The sequence below is a fragment of the Passer domesticus genome, chromosome Z (genome assembly GCF_036417665.1).
Source record: "Passer domesticus isolate bPasDom1 chromosome Z, bPasDom1.hap1, whole genome shotgun sequence".
Classification (NCBI taxonomy): domain Eukaryota; kingdom Metazoa; phylum Chordata; class Aves; order Passeriformes; family Passeridae; genus Passer; species Passer domesticus.
The window spans coordinates 45125051-45142682 of record NC_087512.1 but is presented as its reverse complement, the minus strand read 5'-3'; the positions used below and the strand labels follow the sequence as shown (position 1 = coordinate 45142682).

At 39.2% G+C, this 17632-nt stretch overlaps 1 protein-coding gene across 4 annotated transcripts in view; it reads right to left on the bottom strand.

Moving 5' to 3' along the window:
* NRG1 (neuregulin 1) overlaps window positions 1–17632 on the bottom strand; it is a 444984-nt gene that overhangs the window by 320052 nt on the left and 107300 nt on the right. Inside the window, exon 1 of one of the 4 annotated variants that reach the window (XM_064404539.1) lies at window positions 8963–8981. The exons of the other annotated variants lie outside the window; for them this stretch is intronic. The gene's annotated coding sequence lies outside the window, so the exon portion shown is untranslated. Of the gene's footprint in view, window positions 1–8962; window positions 8982–17632 lie in introns of those variants that run through there. 4 annotated transcript variants of the gene reach the window in all.

Genomic DNA, 17632 nt, shown 5'->3' with positions numbered 1-17632 from the left:
CTCTGCCAGACTATTAAAGTCTTAAAATCATAGAATATTAAGGGGTTGGAATGGACCCTGAAGAGCATCTAGTCCCAACACCCGCTACCAAGGGCAGCAGGCTGTATCACAGGCCTTGAATATTTTAAGTGACTTCACTACATTTGCCTTTATCATTCACCTCTCAGATTGATCACCTGCATCTGTCAGTTTCCATATCCTCCTCCTGCAGACTTCTATCTTCCATAATAAAGGTAGAAGCTTCTCAGTTGTAGGATGAAGTAAAACCCTCGTCCTAAACAGGTGCCCTATCAACGCTGTTTCCACAAGCTGCCCCTGTTCTGCATACTTTCATGTTAGGGAGATCCAAAATCTAATTCTGTCAACTCTCTGCTTTGGGCACTAAATTCTCAGGCAGAGAACCCCATGAAACTTGCCTATTCTCTTTTCATGGTAGAGGATTCCTCTGCTTTTCTGAAGCTGCTCCACATCCATTTCACACCTCAGCTGGAGATTACTCCCTCTCCCACCTTTTCCTCTTCCCACAGGCATCACTTTTCCTTCCTTCAAAACTGTTACCTGCTGCAGCATACAAGCACCGCAGGTCAAGAACTCTGAACTGCTCCAGTCCTTGGTGGCCACATGCACAGCTTTGTGGTGTTTTCATTGCAACACAAGCCTTCTCACACGAATGAGCACTCTCCACACCTAGCCAGAATTTGTAGCCATCACTCACAAAGGCTGAGATTGCTACCAACTGACCAGGTGCTTTGCAGGTGGATTGACGCATTCTTTTTTAGAATAATGGTTTCAGGGTTTCAGGTAGCTGCCTCTACCTTACCAAATCTCCAAGGGTTGCACTTGGTGCAGCTCATTGTACACAGACAGAAAGTCCCCCATCAAGCACATTTCTGATATCAGGATAATCCAAGCAGGCTTTATACCAAATTGAGGACGTGGCAATAGAAAAAGCTTCATAAGGCAATTTATCTTTCTGTGTGTCAAACTGAAGATTCACAACCTCCTTCTCCTTGTTGCAATTGCTTGTACTCCTGCCTAGCTCTAGTGAAAAATTCTGGTGGCTCAGGCACACTTAAGCACAGAAACATATCAACACCCATGTGGTATTAACAGCTTGCTGAACCCATGATACTGCAGTACTTAGCACCTATTAAGTAACTGTGGAAGAAAGACCCAGTACTTAGATGCATCATTCAGTTTTACTTCAGATGTCTTGCTCTGTTGCCAAAGTAGTGGATAAGAGAAAAACTGAACATAGAAGTTACCATGCAAGTGCTGCTGGAGATAGGAACAAAAAATCAGGTGCTGTAAGCTGTGATACTGCGGCAGGCAGTGCTCAGCTTTCTTCTGAATTACAGTTTTCCCCAGAGTGTAGTAAATGACAATATATTGCTCCAATATAGGTACCACTGGAGGAACTTAAGGCATTTTGCAGGCAGTAAACTATAAAGTTCAATGAACACATTTTTTATCAATTACCTCCTCTAGGAAAACCTTTCTGGTGTATTCCTGTTAGACTCCTGTTAAGCACTGAATACAACCCAAATTTATTAAGAACCTTAATTGGGAAGAAAGTGTGCAAAAGTATTTAGAACACTGTCTATATATGTTAGCTTTACTAAAACAACCTATATGCCCGCAGATCCATCCTTCCATTTCTCCTGGTTGTTTGCTGTTGTAACTTTAATTTTATACAACAGTACCTCTGGAGTCTAAACTTAGACTCTTAGACCTCAGCAGAACTTAGAATCTCAGCAGAAGCATGAGGATGCTACTGTTTCATTGGCTGAGGTGCACAGACTGGTTGCTCAGAGTAGCAAAGCATGGGGATGACGAACTTCTGTTCCTCCTTTGATACACAAGCAAGAATGCCAGTGATGTTCTGGACATGACAAGGGTGCTGTTATTTACTGCTATCATCTACTTGGTTTGCAAGAACACAGGGAAATATATCAATGGAAAGTTTTTTAGCTTTATTTCTGTTCCAAACTACAGCTTCAGTGTGTAAAGAGGTGAGACCCAGATCAAAGCACACCAGCAGGGAATACTACAGGCAGCAAAGAAAGACAGTATTCCTATACACACAGCTGCTGTTAAAATTCGTGCAACATCTCTGAACCAAAATACAGTCCCACTGGGAAACACTGGCAAGCAGCAAGGAGTTTAAAGCAAAACTAACATTTCCAGCTAGCTTAACTGTTAGCACAACAAACAGACACTCCACTAAAGAGCACACCACTTTTTTACTTCTATTCATACAATCATCTTTTGTCCCTGTATAGTAGAAATAGTCATTTTCCATATCTGCATCCCAGACGTAGCACCTCCTTTTCTGTCTTCCTCAAACTCATCAAACAAAACTAAGAACAAACACAAAACAACTACCAGCAGCAGGTTTGAGGATAAGAGTCTCAAAACCACCTAGTCATGCAGTTCTGCTTCAGAGATCTCAGTCCTGAATCATTTAATCTTATCAAAGTGATTAGGGGCCTAGAGCATGACCCAGGAAAGGGGGTGAGGGAGATGGGCTTGGCTGGTAAGGAAAAAGACAAGCCTGGAGTTCTTTAGCAGTAACTTAAAAATATGTCAAGGGCATTACACAGAAACCTTACTTTTGCAGGTGGAATAACAAGGCCAGAGATTGCATTTCGGGAGTTTTGGGCCAAAAAAAGGGAAAATATTTTAGAAGGTGCAGATCATTATGAGGCCATGGATGGGCTCACCACAAGGAAAGAGAAGTAAGTTTGGCTGTTTGAAAGGGTCTGAGGTAGAAACCTCATATTGAAGAACCAGGAAAATTGTCTAGGGTGAAGTGCAGAGCGAGGAAGAAAGGAAGGAAGAAGGACACAGCTGTGAAGTGGGGGAGTTCAAACATTAAAGTAAGTTTCTTGATTTCTGGGATAAACTTTAATATGTCAGACTATCTCACAGAGGTATATCACTTGTCATGATGACAAATGAATGACATTTTCCTCCCTTAAGGCCATTTGACTTCATCACATATTTTGACAGCTACATGATTCTGAAGACAGCACTTGCCAAGAGATGTCATCATAATTCACAGATACTTTCTTCACAGATAGAAAAGAAATAGTTTAGTGAACATTCAAAAAGAAATTAGATGAGAAAAAACTACCACATGCCCCTGAGTTTTTTGGCTGGGGCTTTATTGTCACAAATAATATCATAAACTAGCAATTAAGTGAACTTCTAAAAACTATTTGAAAAAAATTAAGTAGAGAATTATACTTCATGAGTTTGACAGCAAGTCAAAAATTCCTACTGCCACTGCCAGATTTTTTTTTTTATTTTGGGTTAAATACAGGTGATCTGTACTAACTAGGTTAAAATGGTATTTTCAGTCTGAAAGACAGAAAAAAATCCCCCACGTGACTTCAGATCACTATATTTCAAGCAAAATTATTCTGGAGTTCAGTACAATCTTATACTTCTTGAGTGCAACATGTTCTCAGTTAGCTGTTTTGTTCTAGCTTCTGCCTAGTGCGTGACCTATTCAGGGCAGAGTATTCCCAGTCTATCTCAACATGTACAAGTAATGCTGGTTTATATTTCTAGATTTTATAACAAAAAAGAGTTTTCAGAGCTATATTTCAACGTGGAACAATGAAGTAATCGAACTCTGTTCACTACCACACTGTTGATGTATGGACATTAATTTACATAGGGAGAAAACAACATTGGAATTACAGCTGTGGAATAGATCACAGGATGCCAGATGTAATATCTGAATATTTTAGTATTATACCCCATGGTCACCTACAGCTTGCAGTGTTTTGCAGAATTCATGCTTTGAAGCAAGAAATATCAGTCTCTTTGTTCTTGTCTGGTCAGAAAACTCCACCTGAAAACAGTTTCAATGCCTCATTGTTCAAGGCAATCTATCTATCAGGGAGAAACATTTTGTTTCTCTTAAAAGGCAAAATGCCAAGTGGACCAGGCATAATTTATTGAGTATATTCACTTTGTTTATGGCAATTTGTATGTGGGAAGAGTAATGTAACACTGAGAAAATTATTACACATATTTCACCTAAGCAGCAAAACAGTGTGAAATCCAGTTATGCAAAAACCCCATCTTAATCCCAAGTACTTGCTGCTTTTGATAAAAGAGTTCTGAGAATTCTTTCCAATTTACCTATTCTGGAATTTCATATCAAGTAATTAGGAAGAAAGTATGAAATTTATATATTGTTATTACAGTATAAAATATTTCAAATTTTCAGAAATTTATTTTTGTCCTTATTTGAAATTCACTCACCCTCCCTTAGCCCTGTGTTCTAGGGATATCCAATTCATTCATTTTGTGTATTACAACTACATCCAGGGCATATTCTGAATACCCCAACTGCATATTCTTTACAAAGGCAGAATATGACTGTCTTCTAAATTTTCCACTGTTTCTCAGGATTGCTTGATCAGGAGCTGGTAGATGATGCTGTAATACACATGTTTTAGAGGCCCCTTTCGCTTAGGTCTTCAAAAGTTATGCAGTGGAATGTAGAGCTTTTTGGCATTTGAGAGTTTTGATGGTTGGGGAAGGGCAAGAGTGATGTGGCAAGCAACAAAGAACTGCAAGACCACTTAAAAATCCTTCTGAGAGCAAAGGGAATCTTTCAAGGGAAGAACTGCTTGCTTGAAAAGGCAAGCTGCTTAGGCTGGGAATATGGAGGTAAGGTTTTTTCTGTGATTTTATCTGTCCAGGGAACACTACATACATAATGAACAAGCATAAATGAACAAACTGAATGTATCAAAGTGCCCACAAAATGCCTTGTCCTAACATTCCTTTTCCAGCAGGAAGCCAGCTTACCACCCCACTTTCCACCCCCAGTGCCCCCTGCTACACAGCAGTTTCTTGAGGGAAGCATTCATGCTTTGGTCAAATGATTCTGCCTCTCTATTATGAAACAGATTTTAACTTGCACCGGTCAAAGCTGTCGAGTAGACAAGACAATCACTACATATCAAAGATCACCATATTGAAGACAAATGAACAATTATTCTGTCAGCCTAACATATAATAAAAATCACTTTTCTTTGTGCACATTAAAGGCATTTTTCTTAACTTAGGCCTGCTTTCACTGTTGAGAATCCTAAGTAGAAGTAGAGGGGAGCTATTTTACACAGGAAGGAAGTTTATACAAAGTCAGATTTGTAGCAAAAGAGTTAACAAGTTTATCATCAAATGAAAACACCTGTCACTTAGTGTTTTACAGATCCACTGTCTAAAAACAACACAAATATATTACTGCTTTGAGGAAAGTTTTTCTATAAAAACCTGTAGAAGTTAGAGATGAACTTTTATGATAGTGTCAAGCTGGTCATTAAATGCTGCAGATTAACAGCAATGAGATGAAAGACACTCTTGGGCAATATTGGGTGCTGTATATCTCAGCACTGCATTTCCCTAAGTGTTTAATGTTTTTCCAGGTATAAAGACTATTTATCACTTCATACATTGTTAAAATTAAAGAGCTGGAAACATTGTTTTCTTTGATTAGCCCCAAGACCTAATTTGTTGGATGGCTCTGGGCAAGTTGTTTTCACTTCTTGGCCATCTGCAAAAGTGTAATAACACAGATGATTCCCATATTCTCCAGTGTTGCAGTAGACTCAGTCATATGACATTTGAGAGTCTGCCCTTGATCTCAGTGCATTTTTAGGAGCAAGTTAATATCATGCACTATCACCTGTTCTGTGTTTGTCTTGAATAGCAGTTCAATGAACCTGACATCAAGCTCTGTCGACTCCATACAAGGTGTAAGTTTCAACCACACACAAAAAACTCTTGTGACCTCAGACCTGTTGTGCAAGGACCCTACAGGAATGCTACCTTAAAGAATCTTAGGTACAACATGGTTTGGGAGAAATAATATGAAATGGTATTTCTCTATTGCAAAACAATGATATGAGGGTACAGGAAACTAAAGTAAATCTAGAAACTGCAAGCGGTAAAACTAGAGTTTATGATGGGAACAGGAGAATTGTCACTGGAGTAAGAGTCTGAAATTTATTTCCATGGTGCAATATAACCTTTGATGTCATTTGCACTATGTAACACTTTAACTGTGTGAAAAGTGGGAAACAACAAGAATAAGGGATTCATACTCCTTGCAGAAGCCTTTTTCAATTAGGTCATTCCCACAAATTTAAGTTGACAGTCATGCTAAGGGACTTTTGACAACACTGAAAACGTAAACTCATCACTTTCAAAGCAGCAAGGAAGGATAGTACCAATGCCTGGGATTAAACTGAGAATTTTATAATGTTCACTATAGGTTATGTAGGTACAGATGTAGATAAGAAGCTCCATTTTCATGAAGGAGAAATAAAACAAGTTTCTAGATTTCCTAGCTGTGTAGGAAGGGTGAAAGACAGGAGAGCTGCAACTCAAAAGCTCTGAAATCGGAGATAAAATTGATAAACTCTGCTGTGCCTTTCAAGGCATGTGGTGATTTGGGGGACTCTAAGATGTCCTGGCAAGACTTACAGAGACAGGGGAATTTGAATGTCACAGAGTAGGAGTTTAGAAGCAAGCAAGAAGAAATCCACAAGCTGCCTTAAATTCTCAGACCTCTGAAAATCTCTTGCAAACAAAAAAAAACTCTGCAGAGAAAATTGAGAAAATTGGCTGGCATGAAGCCCAACATAGTTTTGGAGGGGAAAAAAATACAGTAAAAAGTTATAATAATATACTGTGGCTGAAACCTAAACCCACAAAGTTTGTGGTCCCAAATGTTGCTGATTTCATCCTGGGTGTTAGCTTAACCAAAAGAAAACTCACAGATAAAAAAATTCTATTTCAGGAAGTGACAACATCATAATTCCAAGAAAAACTCAACTGGGGACTGTGTGGTTTGTCTTATAAAATATTTGCAGAAATATACAGCTTAGAAAAACAGAGTTGTCTCAGATGAGCACAATGCAGCTGCTGCTAGGGGTTGTGTGTGCACATCTAGATTACTCACAGCACTCCAGGCTGTCTTCTCCTTCCTGAGTCTGTCTCAAGGCTACTGTTGCCTTGAGACAGACTTTGGCTTGCCACCAGTTTAACTCTGTCATTCAGCCAGCTACTTGGAACAAAACTTTTCAGCCACTGGCTGTCCTGTTAGTCCTTATACCTGCCTCAGCTCCTATTTTGGGCCAAGCAACATCTGTTTTTTAGGATGGTATTCAAAACTGTGAGAGCAGACCAAAAATTCTCTCACGGGCAAAGAATGCCAAATGACAGAGAAATCACATGGCTGAAGTACTCATTTCTGGAGTTGAGAACACGATGCACTTATTTGCTTTAGCAAGCATAGCCCAATACCAACACTCCAGGTGAAGGTACTGTTCAGTTACAATATGGGACTCCTGTCACTCTGTTGCTAGATGATAAATTATTTACACCTGGTGAGCTAACACAATGCTTATTCCTCAAAGACCATTGGCCTATGAAACTGCTCAATGCCCATTGTGTAAGAATGAGAACGGGAAGTTCACCAGCCCCAGTGCCCTGCCAAATTAATAGATCAGCTGTAACACTGGGGTCCCTGAGCAATAGGCACCACTGAAGAGACCCCTGGGACAGAAGACTACATGTGTAAAGGGGAGAGAAAATGTGTTAATTATTTTAGGGAAATTATTATCACATGTAAGTTTATTCTGGGGCAATCAAAGAATTTGTAGGTAAAATATAGTATGTAAACAAAACATTTCCTGCATTCCTCATGCATGACGTTCAGAGAAGCTATCCCCCTGTGCATCTGGTCAAAGAAACAATACCTGCTTTTTAATACTATGTTGGGTTAAGGAGTTTTTTATTTTACCAGATTCATGGTAACAACTCCATTTCACTTTATAGATGACAGCAAATAAGAATTCAAGGTTTCACTTGAAGAAGTTTCTTGGCCTTGAAAGTATGCAGCTTTAAACATGGAGTACACCCAAAAGACTCAACCCAGAAATCAAATACAAAAGGGTTTAAAATCTATTCATAACTGCATCAGTGCACTTACTACTATTGGAAAGTTCTCTAGTATAGAAAATCTCCCTACATTTAGAAAATTCTAATTCATCGATTTAGTTAGCACACAGTCAAGACTTTTGCCAAAGCGTAATCTGCTACATGTAGGATTTGGCTTCGTCTTTTTCTAGATGACAATAAAGTATTCCCTTTTTTCCAAAGACCCACTTTACAAATCATAGATCTAATGTTTTCCTAGTAGAATTTTACTAATGTGAGCCAAAATTCTTTCTGGAGCAGCACGCAGTGAGATTATCTATCTGTATTTTCTTTCTAATGGTCACTAAGCATGTATTCTGGCCTGACACAACTCTGTTCTATGTAACTGATGTTGCACTGATGGCTGACATGGCTGGTTTGTCTCTACCCTTCTAGGAAACACTGAGGTAGCCTTCTGTAGAAGACAATTCAAAGCATAGATCCCTACCTTTGCTGGTATTAGTGGTTGCCTGGGAACCCATTTGATTTAGCACCCAGACTTTTTAGGCAGAAAAACAGGCAGGCTCTTGAAAATAAGTGGCATGGTCAGCCCATGAGTTCATGAAGCTCTACATGCTCCAGAAGGCGCTGCATTGCTGCTTCCCATGCCATTCTTTCCACATACTTGTTCTTAACTACATGATGCAAATCCACTTGTGCAGAGACAGTTTTACAATTTATGTGAGCAGTATATAATGCAGCAAAGAGACAGTGCGATACAAGCTTCAAGACATTATAGAGATAGAGGCTTGCTCACACAGGTAGCTAGGAGACAGGAATTAATTTCAAAAATGGGGAAAAAAAAGACCAAAACATGTGGGTAAGAAGCTTTTGTATATTTATGCATCTGCTTTCCTTTTTTGAATACATGGTAAAACACTGAAAGCCAAACATAAGCAAACCAGCCTTAATTTTGCAGCTAATTCCAGTTCTGACAAGGTGCCCGGATGCCTACCATGGAATACGGAGCAAAACTTATGGGGTGGGGAAAAACTGTGCAGCCAGGTAGCTTTTTCCACAGCAGGAGTTGAGTAAGCAGAAATAGTATGAGTTACTGGTACCAGACCTTACTCTGAGAAGAGATGTGCCTCAGAAGTGCTATGAAAAACTGTAGCAGATGTATGTTGGGGTGGACAGATGGCAAACCTTGTCCTTCTTCCTTTGGTTATTTTTCAGGCCTTAGGTTTAACCGCCCCCAGTCCTGTAAAATTCGCATGCTGACAGTCACTTTCAGATGTCGTGACCCTTCCAAACGCGTGGAGCGGCACTAGTTGTGCCAGCAGGGGCCGGGTTGAGCACAGCGCACGGAGCCGGCCTCGGGAGCCGCCCTGAGGCGGCCGTGCCGGGCTGCCCGGGCCCGCCCGGCGTGCGGATGCCATCTGCTGGCTACGCCGTTTCCCGGCCGTGGCCAGCGGGACAGCCTACGCGCACACTTCACCTTCTTCTTGCTGTGGAAAGCTGGCGGGCTGCGACACCATGAGAGAGCTGACCGTGGGGAACAACAAGCAAAAGACCGAAGTACACATGTACAGAATCACCCTAGGCCTCCTCCGTCTGCCCTGGGAAAAGAAGCTTAAGAGGGAGGTTTTTTTCACTCCAGCTCAAAAGGTCTTTATATGTTCGTTCCTTGCATATTCAGCATAGAGCCACTCACCGGATGCAAAAGACCAGAAATTTTCTGTGTTGAAAATAGTGCTCCTGAAAAGTGAATCTGTGCTGGCACCTGGTGTTGCTGCCGGGCTGGGTTGTAGCTGCAGCACCGTCCTCAGGTGAGCTGGGTGTGCTTAGCCCTGTAGTGATCCCACAGCAGCCTTGACATGGGACAAGGCGACAGGGAACCACTCAGTTCTCTCACTGGTATCGCACGCTTGGTCCCTTCAAGGAGCTCTGCACTCAAATGTTTCCTGTGAACTGAGAGAAACCTGCAGTACTAACAAGCACCACAGTGAATTGAAGTCAGATCTCAGCACAGCAGTCAGAAGGAGAGCAAACTTACAGGGTACCAAATCAACGTGCATGTTACTTGGCCAATGCAAAATCTTAATTGCCAGCCAGTGGAAGCCCCTCAACAGTGTGACACAAGCTAAGAAAATTCAAAACATTTAAACTTCCTGGTTTTGAGATTCTGTTGTCATGAATGACTTACATTTGACAGTCAGTTGTACTGAATAAAATTTTAAGATGTATCTTGAAGAAGAACAACAGAGGAGTTCCAGAGAAGTGCTACAAATGAGACACATTGAAAAATGGGATTTGATTGCTTTTGAGTATGTCTACCCTAAATTCCATTTTGTAACACTGCTGATGTAGTGATCTCAGTATTTACAGAAAGTGGTATTAGGTTAGGTGCACTGACTGAAGTAGATGATACCACTTTGGTTTCTGACTCCACCTCCCCATCACATTTAATGATGTTTGATCTCTTTTGCAAACAGATAATCTAATAACTGACACAAACTTTCCACATCATTGCAGAGAGGGTGTCACAACTGTGATGGCCTCAGCCAGACAACCATTTGGTCCAATGAGAGTTTTACCTCTCCCTATAGCTCTGGCCTCACTTTTACTCAGAGATAACTTTTTAGGAACACAGACTGATCTCCCTGATAGTACTGGTGCAACCTGGGCTGGACACAAAAAAAAATTCCACATGAAAACCAAACTCTAGTCATTTATATTAGCTGCAAATGTCTTCAGAGCTGGTTGCTCAAGATAATGGCCAGTCTCTTACTGTGAACTACAAGATATACGATCTACTAGTCTTAAACTAAAAATGCCATGATTAAAGAAATGCTAGCAAAATCCTGGTAATTGATGAATAGTATCATAATTCAAATTTGTATTGCGTGCAGTTACTAATGGTGTTTTTCTGCCTTGTTCTTTTTTTCATTAAGGCGCTACCTATGTTTTATTATAAATCCTTTTACTCTAGCAGCTCTTTACTCTCTATTTTTGTGTATTGTAATAATTCCCAAGAAACCAATATGTTGCATGTTATTTTTTTCTCAGCCATTTTACAACCTTCCTTCTTGCTGTAGTCCACCAGCTTAGGCTGATGGATTTGTGCATTTGGAGAAAAAATTAAAATGCATTGGGAAATAAAAAAGAGCAAGGAGGGAGAGGGCAGTTTTTGCGACAGATTTCTCATGACCTTAGGAGTACTCGTGCTTCCCTTCACATTGTCACACCTAACAAAACCCCATTTGAACCAGATCATCCCTTATGATATACATTTTTAGATGATCATATTCAGAATTCTGACTGACATGAGCCTCAGTATGAGAGTTTCTGTAGCAGGCACACCATACAATTTTTTGCACTGCAAATTCTTGCAATGTAATGGTGAATCAAGCAGTTCTTCACTGGATGCCATTGTTACCATGTTTCATAAGCTAAAAAATCTCTAAATATCAATACCAGATGGTTATAAATAGATAAACCAAAGTTTTGTGGAAATCACAATAATTTCAACATTATTGGGCAAGAAACACAATGCTCATTTAATATGAATAAAAAGTGATGCCAAGAAGCCACCTTACCATAGGAAATAACATTCTTATTTTATTTGATCATGCCTAGTGACTCTCAAGATCACTGCAACAAATGTTAAGATTTACAAATGGCCAAAGGGAACATTCCCTTCTGATACAAAGTGACTTGCCCTGAAAGTGTACTTTTAATAGCTAATTTCATGGAATAGTCAATGGAGCAGAAAGGATCCACACCTCTCAGAATTAATGCTTTGAGTGCTTACATTGCAAGGTTTCAAGAATCACCTTCATGCATCATGATCCAATGTACACAAAGGCAAAATGTCCAATGGTTACTAGACTACTGAGTGGAACTGCTCAGGACAGAGCTATCCATCATGGATGGACCTTTTTAAAATTTTGCTTACAGTCTCAGGTAAAATTAACAGCATAGCAAAGTCATCAAATAATTTAAAGGCATTGCTAGTGCTGTAGAATGAGGCCCCATTAGAGATGGCAACAATTTGGTTTTATTTGCTGATCAGAAAATCATTTAATGAAGATGCTCCTTTCCCTTTTTGTTTATTGGTGTTTATTTCTTCATTCCTTTGAACTTAAGCTGTTTACAGAGTGATATTTTACTCCAGCTAATACCACATACCTTATAAGGAGAATAAGTTCAAAGGTTTGATATTAATACCAATTTCAGCATCAGAAAATAAGGTATTTCTTTGCCTAAAAGATTTTGAAATGTAGGAAGAGTCAATCTGATGTTAGCTTAGAAGTACAAAGATCTGCTAGAACATTTCCATGTGGACAATGAAAAATAACTACAGAAATTTGCTTTCGTACAACAGCACAGGACAATAAATACATCTTAATTTTTAGCAGGGATTCCAAGGAAAATAAAATGTGTTCCATCCCTGCCTTGCAACAGCTTTTAAAACCACACAGGTCAACTCCATCTAAATTTGACTGCAGGGTATGTTTTCAAGTCATCTCTTTAGAGCTCTAAAAGATTCTAAAAGATTTGAGAAAAAGAAAGGGCAAAATAATGCTGCCAAACACCAATCTGTTTTTCTAAAAAAGGCTGGGCCAGCATATTATTCAGTGCTGGTGAACTACAGAAATCATTCCACAGGCTTCAAGAATGCCTCAAAACCAGGAAAAGGCTCAAGTGTTCTGCCTTTTTAGACATTAGTAATGCAGCCAGAAGGACAAAGATCTGCTGGATCGTATCAAAAGAAGATCAATTAAGCATCTGGAAAATGTCTAGAACACAAGGTAGTGGGGGGTATTTAGCCTGGAGAAAAGGAGGCTCAGGGAAGTCTTTATCACTCTCTACAACAGCCTGAAAGGAGGGTGTAGCCAGGTGGGTTTGGCCTCTTCTGCCATGAAATTATTGATAGGACAAATAGAAATGGGCTCAAGGTGCACCACAGGAGATACAGTTTGAATACTAGGAAAAATTTCTTCACTGAAAGAATAGTTAATCACTGGAACAGGTTGCCCAGAGAGGTGGGGGAGCCACCATTCCTGGAGGCATTTGAAAGACATGCAGATATGGCATTGAGGGACATGGTTTAGTGGTGGACTTAGCAGTGTTGGTTTAATGCTTGGATTCAAGATCTCAAAGGTCTTTCCCAACCTAAACGATTCTTTGAGTCTATGCCTCTATGAAACTATTCTTTTTGAAGAAATTTTGAACAGATCCATGAGTTCTTGTTTTATAATTCATGGACAGTAGCCAGTACAGAGACCTATTGATTTCATAGGGCAACAGGAAAGAAAGAATCCAAAATACACAGCTGAGGAAAGACAGCAACTACAGACAAAAGATTAATGAGCTTCAGTGGAGAGTATAATGGAGAGACGAGTTGTCCTCAGTCTCGGCTCTGATCAGGAAAGAAATGCTCTTTTCAGACAGAAAAGTAATCTGCAGCTGAGCTGACCTCCTTAAACTGTCATAGTAAAAATCAGATCATCTCTAGAAAGACTGCAGGTAATTAGTGTTGTCTTATACTGTCTGTGACCATCATGCTGTGAAAAAACTCTGTCAGTATCTTTCTAGTGTTAACAGTATTTAAAGTCAGGATAACTTTCTAATTTCTCATGTGAGGATGAACTAAATCTATATATGCATAGCCCAATTCATGGTGATATTTATACCTGAAGACAAAGTAATAAAGTCACGTAGCACAGTTCTAAATCCATTATAGAGCCCAAGGAACAAAAAACTGTTCTCTACTCAGTGTGTTTTGAGGTAAATTGATGACTCCCACACAGTAATACAAGTCACCAGTGCAGTCAGCTTATCAGTAATTAGCCTTGCAGAGACATAAAATAAAAAGAAAATTAATTTGTCAGTATTAAAGCTTCTGTTCTTACGGACAAATTGTCTCAGCGTATGGGGATGTGTGTGACTTAGAGAGTAATTTTAGTGCTCATGGGAGTGGAGACCTTCCTTATACTTCACTGAAAGGACATGGAAACAGCTGATAGACTGCTCAGGACAGAGGGAACCCTAGATTTAAATTTTCAGATGGCTTGTGACGCTCCCTTTCATATGTTCTCTAGCGATAACACCTCAGTATTTGATAACTTCTTCTTTTCTGCCTCTTTTTCTGGCTTGCAAGGGAACATCACAAAAATTACTTTCTTAGTGCCATTAGCTCCCTTTTCCCATCTTGTAAAAAGCAGATATTTATACCAGCTTCTTTCTAAAAATTCTTTTGCGTGTCTCTATTTTGCAAACAGTGTTTCCCTCACCACTTATACAAGCAGATATAGAATCCAGTATTTCAGTTTGAAAATCAGATTACATGTCTATGCCAACAAAAAGAATGCAAATCTAGTGAACTAACATATATAATGATTATCTCAAAGATGAGGAATATATTTGTGTAAAGAAAGCTTTCAGAAGCAGTTCTGGCTCCATGAAAATACACATCAAATTTAAAAGGCAATCAACTGCATGCAAGTCTTATCTTCTAGCACTGCAAGAAACTTTGTCTCTGCTAAACCCAAACTGTACCTCAAAGATCACTTCAGAATTGACTAAATAGGAGCATGCACTAAATACAGGACTAGGAGTGAGAGATGGTGGGGGCAGGGCAGTTAATTTATTGCCAGTGCAAAGCACTCAGTCTGAAAACAGAGGAACTCATATTTTAACTCTTACTTGTGGCTCCTGGGAACCCAGTACCAATGGTAGAAGAATCCCTCTCTATAATACTGCCAGAAAGCAGTATTGCCCATCTTGCTCTCTGTTGCATCCAAAGAAAAAATATTTTAAATAGCTTAACACTCATGAGAAAGGATATTTCAGCCACTGGTACTTACATAGATTTGTAGCTAACAGAGCCTACCATTACAAAGGAGACTACTGAGAAATAATGAAGGGCTGGCACATCCATCTTACTTCTTTCAGACACAAATTTTTTGGACATTATCTTAGCAAAAGTCTCTCTGCTATCCACAGGCTGAGAAAACTATCACTGTTGGCACCTCCAAGTAAAAATGGTGCTTACAAAACATAAAGAGATACAGAATGCTGAGAGATATGAAGAGTAAGAAATTATCCTGTTACAAGAACTAGAAGGGCTGTGAGTACCTCTGATTAGAAATTCTGTCCTTGCCCAGCACATCTGTGAATAATAAAAGCAGGAAATCAGATATGCTTAACACCTGTTGCTTGTTTTGAAGCATTCAGCAAAGAAATGCCCTCAAAACATCCTATTCATCTGTGCTACCACATATAAATCAAAAGCAGCACCTGGGCTTCTACAGTATTTTATTCACCTTTACAAATGTGAAGATCATGTGTACACAGCCATCCCTGTTGCTCACTTTGTAACTGGCAAAAAAAAAGCAACCTTGTTCTGTCCAGGCAATTCTATTTTCTTTAAAAGCATACTGTGCATTTGTTTCCCATGCCATCTTAACTGTTGCTGAATATGGGCATACAACACAAGAATAGAATACAAAACCAGATAATACAGATTGTGTTAAAAATCAAACAGAATGGAGGAGACCTCTAACTTGAAAATACAGAGGTAATTTCCAGTTAGTGCTACTATGCTCCAGTACACTAAATCAATACTTCTTTAAAATTATACATTGATACTTTTTTTAGCTCTGTACTCAAGGCTTTCTGACATATTTTCTCCCTCCACTTGCATCCACTTTTTATAAAAATACGCTGACAGCAGAGAAAATACTAATTTTTCAAATTCCAGGGAATCACTCATATTTGGTTAGACATTCCATGTGTAATGACAGGCAACTGCACTGGCAGGTGAGGGTCTTCAACGCTGTGACTTGGCCATTAGTGAAACATCTTCAGGTAAGTTTCGCAATGATTTTAAATCACTAGATGGCGATGTAACAACCAGCATTACCAGTATTGCAGATGCACTCAGGACAGAAGATTGGTTTTGTGCAAGGAAGGATAGCTCATTTCAAGTGGAAGAAGTGAGAACAGGTAGAATGTAAGGGAAGAACATTTCATGTTGCTTTAAGTGAACTGAAATAAAGGCTGCTTTTTTTTTTTTTTTTTTTTTTTTTTTTTTTTTTTTTTTTTTTTATTTGGATTAAAAACGTCAGTGGAATATTTTGAGTTAAAAGACTTTTCTAAAACCTGCATGAAAGGGTTATTTTTTAATACAAGTTCTAATTCAATAAGGAGCTGTTAAGTAATGGAAGAAACACTACTACTGTGTCCCAAATATTTCCTGAAGCAGACTGTTATATTATCACACTATTCACTCTGTGGCTGCTCTTTGAAATACATATCCTTTAGGACTATTTAACCCTCCAAAATTCCCTCAGAAACAAGAGGAAAAACAAGATGAAAATCTGAGGCACTTTGCCTTAAATGCAAAAATAAACAATTTTCCATCTGCCCTTGCTAAAATTAGTGTCATTGAAGTGATGCTTTATTGAGGTTAATGGGATAATTTGTGTGTACTCACTTGTCACTGCCAATAAAGAAGGGTTATATGCTGACTTAAACAACAAGTATTTGACACCTATAAATTAACTGTGGGAAATTACTCCCAAGTGCGGGAGAGCAGCTGCTGCAGGTCCACGTAAAACTGCAGAAACCTAAGACTGAGGAAAAAAATAGAAAAGGAATGTAAAGCCCGTTCCACAGTGTGAGGGGTATATTTGAAACTTATGACAGGCAAAATGCTGCTGAAGACTCAAGTCAAAAGATTATAATTCCACCTAAATTTTGGAATCAGAGAAAGCTCCAGTCAATTCAATGTCTGCAATTTCTGTGAATGAATACTGTGACTTTCCTCCTTTCCAAGTCCACTATGGTCTTCTTTTCTGGTCATCAGAGGGGTGTGCATTAGCTAGTTAGACATAGATCTCTGTATGCAGGACAATGGCTTTGGGACATCACATCCCAAAGCAACAGCTCTATATCTTATAGTACTTCTGAGCATGGAGAAGCAGCCAAAGTTTCTACATGGAAGCTGGAGGGGAAGCTCCCAGGACTGGATGAAGGGGTGGAGGAACATTGTACTGGCAACATCACTATCACCACAAAGAGAAGTCATATGAGAAAGGCTGCTGTAGAATGGATGAATTGAAATAAAATAATTTAACACACAAAGCAGCTGACTTTGAGGAAGGAATTCCTGAGATGAAACTTCTCTCCTTTTTGAAAGCTTGACAAGACAACAATTTCAAAATATTTTGGATTTCTTTTTTTCAATAGATCCAAGTAAACTGTATGATCAAATGTAATCTGTATGATCAAATCCAGGTGCACTATGTGTAATCTGATAAGTAACATCTGTAGACTAATCTGATAAGTAATGTCTGTAGACTAATGCCCCACTCTTTCAATTGACAACATTCAAAGAGATCTTTGCCTTAAAGAGCATCTAGAAAACATGCACCAAGATAAAAAGTTTTCACTGTCTTTTTGATAGTGAATGTTTAAAGCTTCTTCAGGAAAAGAAACATTCATCATTTTGTCTTTCTTAGATGATTGCTTGTAGAGCATGAAAAAGAGCTCAAGACTTTCTGTTCAACTCCATGTTGCCTTATGACAACTAACGAGCTTAATGGCTAGAGCAGCTGAACTGGCAAGGATTTCTCAAAAAACCTTCTGCAGGATTCAGCTGACTACTATGTTCCCT